The 7,797-nt window shown below is 40.4% G+C and overlaps 1 long non-coding RNA gene across 4 annotated transcripts; it reads right to left on the reverse strand.

Moving 5' to 3' along the window:
* Positions 1-14: 14 nt before the first annotated feature.
* Positions 15-7,484, reverse strand: LOC134247377 (uncharacterized). 4 transcript variants are annotated; one of them, XR_009987818.1, is made up of 11 exons: positions 7,452-7,484; positions 7,063-7,346; positions 6,484-6,692; positions 5,824-6,185; positions 5,268-5,416; positions 4,542-4,688; positions 3,031-3,314; positions 2,452-2,660; positions 1,792-2,153; positions 1,236-1,384; positions 15-656 (listed from the first exon to the last, which is right to left on the reverse strand). It is a non-coding gene; the product is annotated as an uncharacterized LOC134247377 (long non-coding RNA). The 4 variants fall into 4 exon arrangements; XR_009987817.1 differs by lacking the exon at positions 7,452-7,484 and having other exon boundaries at positions 2,452-2,657; positions 7,063-7,402; XR_009987819.1 differs by lacking the exon at positions 7,452-7,484 and having other exon boundaries at positions 6,484-6,689; positions 7,063-7,401.
* Between the last annotated feature and the right edge of the window lie 313 nt (positions 7,485-7,797).

Below are 7,797 nucleotides of genomic sequence, written 5' to 3' on the forward strand. Positions count from 1 at the left end.
GAGTACCAATTCATTTCCCATAGAACTCAATACAAATCTTAGGCCCTCTCAGTACTTACCTATTGTAATTTCAGACAAATCCTGGGTATTATTGGAAACTTTGTTCTTTGCACTTACAAAATATACTGACAAAAATATAGGGTCCCATGGCGTTTATAGGTCAAAATTGCCCCTTTCCGCAACTTATAGAGATCGGCAGTAAATAACATGCTATGTCAAAAATCAACCCCCACTCCTAAAACTTCCCCTGGCTTTTCTATACTTTCTATAATATTTCCTCATTCCATCATTTATTTCAAACATTAATATTTTTACTTTAAAATTAAGTTAATTACTTACCTGAATTCAGCCAATCAGACAACGCCTACCTATTTAATCCTTGAATCTACATTCTGCCACAAACAAAGCCATGTGCACATCCGGGGATTTGGTACTCTCATTCCTATACTCATATTGTTACCTACCTTGGAATTAGTCAATTTAGTAATTTTTAAAGACTTTACACTTACCCGAGTACATGTATGAAATCTGAGTCCTGCAACCTCAGCGTCTTGGATACTGTGACCTTCTGAACTGATGACACCCTACTGCGGCCAACCGTGTTAGACTGAGTGAATGACTTTCAGACTTGTGATCATATTTGGATTTATGGATGACTGTAATGAATAAAATATAGATAATTTGCCATGATTCTGTTGTTTATTGAAAATAAAATGAGAAAATATCACAAATGAGTCAATTTTTTCATAAGGGTGGATTCCACCCAGAATTTGAAAATAGCTGCAGAATTTAATGCAAATCTAGCAAATAAGGCAAAATTTCAAGATTTCAAATAGACTAATTAGCAAACTTTTTGATGATAATGAAGAGTTATTCATTAATGTTTCTAGTATACTACATGATCCTTATCTGGTCCTTCCTGCTGATTAAGTATGTGCGAAAAGTTTCATCACCCCCCCTCTCTAATGGAAATTTGAGATATAGCAGGTGCCCCCCATCTTCTTTGTTTATAATTAACACAGGCTAGAGAAAACCCCAAATTTTGATAACACATTACAGTTCAGTCTCTGAAGCCTTAAACAGCACTGACCATTTATCATTTTTGGGGGAATTTGAAGTTTAAACAAGGAGAATTAAAACCATGCCAAAGTTCAAAAAGGGTCATAACTATGGTTTCAAACCTCAAAATGTGCCTCATAATAAGGGAATGAAAATTAATGATGTGAAAATTTTACCTGCACGGTACAACAGACTGTCCCAGCAATTGCATCAGATGGTTTCGGAAACTCCTATAGCTGCGGAAGGGCAGGAAATGCTCGTGCGGCCCATGTGCCACCATCTCCTTAGGCCAAGGAGACCGAAAGTTGAAAGCCCTCCAAAATGCCTAAATACAAATGAATCAGAACAGTAAGTCAAATTTTGTATAAAACATTTATAATTGAGCAATAGTTCATAAAAATTCTAACAAATCAAGTCTTACTTACCTTTTACATGACTAAATATGGGAAAAATTGACCTTTTTTTTTAATTACTAGGGTGGGATACATATTACATGCTATTACATGTAAATACATATAAATACATGCAAAGTAAAATGTAATATATGCAGTTGAAAGTCATATAGGTACATAAGAAAAGAAATCAGAAGAATTCATTTCAAAGAATTAAAGTTATATGATGTTAAAATTTCCTATGTCTTGTTAGATAGTCTAAGGGAAGTAACTCTAATATGTGCTCTCATGCACTGTATACTGTCATCTGTCTCAAACAAATGAAAAATGGTATATTTACCTAGATTGGCCAATCAAAATTCCCATCGACTGCTACACCTTGGGAAAACAGCCGAGATGTGGAATGAGGTGATTTCTCTCCACCAGCAAGGGAATCCGGGGTGCGATGGACCGCTTGATTGGGATCTGGCATCCGAAGAGAGGCGTGGTCTGGGAAGCCGGATGGGCCTTCGATGTACTAAGTGTCTATATGTATCAAGGCGGTACAATCTGTATGAAGAGGTAGAGACCAAATCCCGGGGTAGGAAAGCTGCCACTGTTAACTATGGGCTTCAAGTTGGCCTCAGTCAAACCCCTATAGGCAATGATGGGATGAGGAAAATCCTTCTTTCTACCAACACTCCCCCTCCTACGCGAAAGTCTCTACAAAAGACATCAAACAAAATTATGCCAATTATTGAAAACCTTAATGAGGCTGACATGAGTAAGCGGTGTCGCCAGCTGGTGGATGTCAACACTCTAAGGGGAAGTGACTCCCCGCATGCCATCCCCGTACAGTGCGATGGCATGTACAACAACCCCCTGTACTCGGGGGTGGGTGAGACACCCTTCCAGCCGGCGACACAGACTGTGTACTCATTCGCTGAAAATGTTACATCAAAACATCAGATAATTAAAATGGTTACTAAAAATAAAATTTGTTCAAAGCATGGACACTTACTGGATGAGGGCACTGCTAACCACCACTGCAGTCCTGGGGTGTGTGGGGCAAATCTACCAATGCACCATACCATTGGGGATGAGTTCACTTGGGCTCGGGAGGGGATGGCTGAACTCCTCTGCAAAGATGGCCTCGAGGTAAGGGAGGTAACCACTGACCCGGACAGCTCTGCCGGTCGAGCTGCAGATTCCCTCTATAAGGACGGTCTGCTGCAAAATATCCCAGTTCACTATATTGACACTCGACACTTGTCCGAGTCAATCAGAAAGGCAATTAAAAAAGATCAGAAACTTTTAGAGGTCATGCCAAAGAGAACTAAGGCAGAAAAAACCAAACTTTTGCATAATTTTGCCCTAGATGCTGTTGACAGATGTACAGCTGAGATTAACCAAGCTCATGCAGTATATGCTGGAGATGCAGATAAATTAAAAAACAAGCTCTCATATGCCAAACATGCAATAGTGAAATGTTACATGGGAGATCATGCATCATGCAGAAAACACTCTCTGGTGTGCAAAGGGAAAGTAAAAAATAACTGGGTTAGCAAGAGTTCTTATTTAGGTCAAGGTTTTACAATACCGTCTTCCGCGGAAAATGAGGCAAGGCTCCATGCCTGCATCTCTAAGAGGTTGTCTCCAGCTGTACTGGACAGGACAATCAAAAACACCAACTCGCAAAAGGTCGAAAGCTTCAACAGAACTCTGCGGCGATCCCTGCCCCGAAATGTTACTTTCACAAGAAACTTTGCTGGTCGGGCGCACAGTGCAGCTCACTCATCAAATCACGGTCCGGGCAGCTCGCTCCGAAGCCTCTGTGCAGGGGTTGGTGCCCCCATCCCCACTGGTGGCCAAGTGGACCAGACTCTGAATGAAATACAAAATGAGCATGAATTAAATAAATTGTATCAGAAAAGTCAATCGTATAAAACAAAAAGGGTAATTAAACGTAAGAAATTATATAAACTTTACGAAAAACATCAGGAAGAAGTAAAATACAAGAAAAACATGATTTTAGCTGAATCTCGAGCCCGAGGTAATAAAAGAAAGCCCCCTGAACACAATTATTCGAAAACAAGAAATTAACAAGTTCATTTTCAAGAAATACATATTTTAAATTACTTTAAAAAATGCATCTAGGGTGGTGAGCCCCACAACAAAACCCCTGGTCCTTGCAGTGGATCCTCTCCTGGTTTGTGGCGTGCGGCTCCAGAGTAAGGTGCATCGGGTCAATGCATAACTTCTTATGGCAGAGATGACTGACCTCCAGGCCTGCAACTGCAAACTGGGACCTAGTCTGTCTCATCTCTACCATAAGAGCTACCCGATGCACCCTCTCGACTGTACTGCCCTCCTCCGGCCAATTAACCCTCATTTTCCCATACCCACTTCTATCCCTCCCCCCTGTCCAAAGCCTGCAACCCCCCACATTTTCACTGTTTGAGGCTAATTTCTCCCCCAGGGTCTCAAAAATAGCTTGCATTATTCTTAGTTTACTAAATCTCTCTGACTAGGATAGCTAAAGTAGCATTTTCTGTCTTTAAAGTCACATGACATTTCAAAATGGGGTTCTCTATAGGGAAAAGAGTACCAATTCATTTCCCATAGAACTCAATACAAATCTTAGGCCCTCTCAGTACTTACCTATTGTAATTTCAGACAAATCCTGGGTATTATTGGAAACTTTGTTCTTTGCACTTACAAAATATACTGACAAAAATATAGGGTCCCATGGCGTTTATAGGTCAAAATTGCCCCTTTCCGCAACTTATAGAGATCGGCAGTAAATAACATGCTATGTCAAAAATCAACCCCCACTCCTAAAACTTCCCCTGGCTTTTCTATACTTTTTATAATATTTCCTCATTCCATCATTTATTTCAAACATTAATATTTTTACTTTAAAATTAAGTTAATTACTTACCTGAATTCAGCCAATCAGACAACGCCTACCTATTTAATCCTTGAATCTACATTCTGCCACAAACAAAGCCATGTGCACATCCGGGGATTTGGTACTCTCATTCCTATACTCATATTGTTACCTACCTTGGAATTAGTCAATTTAGTAATTTTTAAAGACTTTACACTTACCCGAGTACATGTATGAAATCTGAGTCCTGCAACCTCAGCGTCTTGGATACTGTGACCTTCTGAACTGATGACACCCTACTGCGGCCAACCGTGTTAGACTGAGTGAATGACTTTCAGACTTGTGATCATATTTGGATTTATGGATGACTGTAATGAATAAAATATAGATAATTTGCCATGATTCTGTTGTTTATTGAAAATAAAATGAGAAAATATCACAAATGAGTCAATTTTTTCATAAGGGTGGATTCCACCCAGAATTTGAAAATAGCTGCAGAATTTAATGCAAATCTAGCAAATAAGGCAAAATTTCAAGATTTCAAATAGACTAATTAGCAAACTTTTTGATGATAATGAAGAGTTATTCATTAATGTTTCTAGTATACTACATGATCCTTATCTGGTCCTTCCTGCTGATTAAGTATGTGCGAAAAGTTTCATCACCCCCCCTCTCTAATGGAAATTTGAGATATAGCAGGTGCCCCCCATCTTCTTTGTTTATAATTAACACAGGCTAGAGAAAACCCCAAATTTTGATAACACATTACAGTTCAGTCTCTGAAGCCTTAAACAGCACTGACCATTTATCATTTTTGGGGGAATTTGAAGTTTAAACAAGGAGAATTAAAACCATGCCAAAGTTCAAAAAGGGTCATAACTATGGTTTCAAACCTCAAAATGTGCCTCATAATAAGGGAATGAAAATTAATGATGTGAAAATTTTACCTGCACGGTACAACAGACTGTCCCAGCAATTGCATCAGATGGTTTCGGAAACTCCTATAGCTGCGGAAGGGCAGGAAATGCTCGTGCGGCCCATGTGCCACCATCTCCTTAGGCCAAGGAGACCGAAAGTTGAAAGCCCTCCAAAATGCCTAAATACAAATGAATCAGAACAGTAAGTCAAATTTTGTATAAAACATTTATAATTGAGCAATAGTTCATAAAAATTCTAACAAATCAAGTCTTACTTACCTTTTACATGACTAAATATGGGAAAAATTGACCTTTTTTTTTAATTACTAGGGTGGGATACATATTACATGCTATTACATGTAAATACATATAAATACATGCAAAGTAAAATGTAATATATGCAGTTGAAAGTCATATAGGTACATAAGAAAAGAAATCAGAAGAATTCATTTCAAAGAATTAAAGTTATATGATGTTAAAATTTCCTATGTCTTGTTAGATAGTCTAAGGGAAGTAACTCTAATATGTGCTCTCATGCACTGTATACTGTCATCTGTCTCAAACAAATGAAAAATGGTATATTTACCTAGATTGGCCAATCAAAATTCCCATCGACTGCTACACCTTGGGAAAACAGCCGAGATGTGGAATGAGGTGATTTCTCTCCACCAGCAAGGGAATCCGGGGTGCGATGGACCGCTTGATTGGGATCTGGCATCCGAAGAGAGGCGTGGTCTGGGAAGCCGGATGGGCCTTCGATGTACTAAGTGTCTATATGTATCAAGGCGGTACAATCTGTATGAGGAGGTAGAGACCAAATCCCGGGGTAGGAAAGCTGCCACTGTTAACTATGGGCTTCAAGTTGGCCTCAGTCAAACCCCTATAGGCAATGATGGGATGAGGAAAATCCTTCTTTCTACCAACACTCCCCCTCCTACGCGAAAGTCTCTACAAAAGACATCAAACAAAATTATGCCAATTATTGAAAACCTTAATGAGGCTGACATGAGTAAGCGGTGTCGCCAGCTGGTGGATGTCAACACTCTAAGGGGAAGTGACTCCCCGCATGCCATCCCCGTACAGTGCGATGGCATGTACAACAACCCCCTGTACTCGGGGGTGGGTGAGACACCCTTCCAGCCGGCGACACAGACTGTGTACTCATTCGCTGAAAATGTTACATCAAAACATCAGATAATTAAAATGGTTACTAAAAATAAAATTTGTTCAAAGCATGGACACTTACTGGATGAGGGCACTGCTAACCACCACTGCAGTCCTGGGGTGTGTGGGGCAAATCTACCAATGCACCATACCATTGGGGATGAGTTCACTTGGGCTCGGGAGGGGATGGCTGAACTCCTCTGCAAAGATGGCCTCGAGGTAAGGGAGGTAACCACTGACCCGGACAGCTCTGCCGGTCGAGCTGCAGATTCCCTCTATAAGGACGGTCTGCTGCAAAATATCCCAGTTCACTATATTGACACTCGACACTTGTCCGAGTCAATCAGAAAGGCAATTAAAAAAGATCAGAAACTTTAAGAGGTCATGCCAAAGAGAACTAAGGCAGAAAAAACCAAACTTTTGCATAATTTTGCCCTAGATGCTGTTGACAGATGTACAGCTGAGATTAACCAAGCTCATGCAGTATATGCTGGAGATGCAGATAAATTAAAAAACAAGCTCTCATATGCCAAACATGCAATAGTGAAATGTTACATGGGAGATCATGCATCATGCAGAAAACACTCTCTGGTGTGCAAAGGGAAAGTAAAAAATAACTGGGTTAGCAAGAGTTCTTATTTAGGTCAAGGTTTTACAATACCGTCTTCCGCGGAAAATGAGGCAAGGCTCCATGCCTGCATCTCTAAGAGGTTGTCTCCAGCTGTACTGGACAGGACAATCAAAAACACCAACTCGCAAAAGGTCGAAAGCTTCAACAGAACTCTGCGGCGATCCCTGCCCCGAAATGTTACTTTCACAAGAAACTTTGCTGGTCGGGCGCACAGTGCAGCTCACTCATCAAATCACGGTCCGGGCAGCTCGCTCCGAAGCCTCTGTGCAGGGGTTGGTGCCCCCATCCCCACTGGTGGCCAAGTGGACCAGACTCTGAATGAAATACAAAATGAGCATGAATTAAATAAATTGTATCAGAAAAGTCAATCGTATAAAACAAAAAGGGTAATTAAACGTAAGAAATTATATAAACTTTACGAAAAACATCAGGAAGAAGTAAAATACAAGAAAAACATGATTTTAGCTGAATCTCGAGCCCGAGGTAATAAAAGAAAGCCCCCTGAACACAATTATTCGAAAACAAGAAATTAACAAGTTCATTTTCAAGAAATACATATTTTAAATTACTTTAAAAAATGCATCTAGGGTGGTGAGCCCCACAACAAAACCCCTGGTCCTTGCAGTGGATCCTCTCCTGGTTTGTGGCGTGCGGCTCCAGAGTAAGGTGCATCGGGTCAATGCATAACTTTTTATGGCAGAGATGACTGACCTCCAGGCCTGCAACTGCAAACTGGGACCTAGTCTGTCTCATCTCTACCATAAG

This window comes from Saccostrea cucullata, unplaced genomic scaffold, assembly GCF_032062105.1.
Source record: "Saccostrea cucullata isolate Sc308-1 unplaced genomic scaffold, CSIRO_AGI_Scuc_v1 ctg23725, whole genome shotgun sequence".
NCBI lineage: Eukaryota > Metazoa > Mollusca > Bivalvia > Ostreida > Ostreidae > Saccostrea > Saccostrea cuccullata.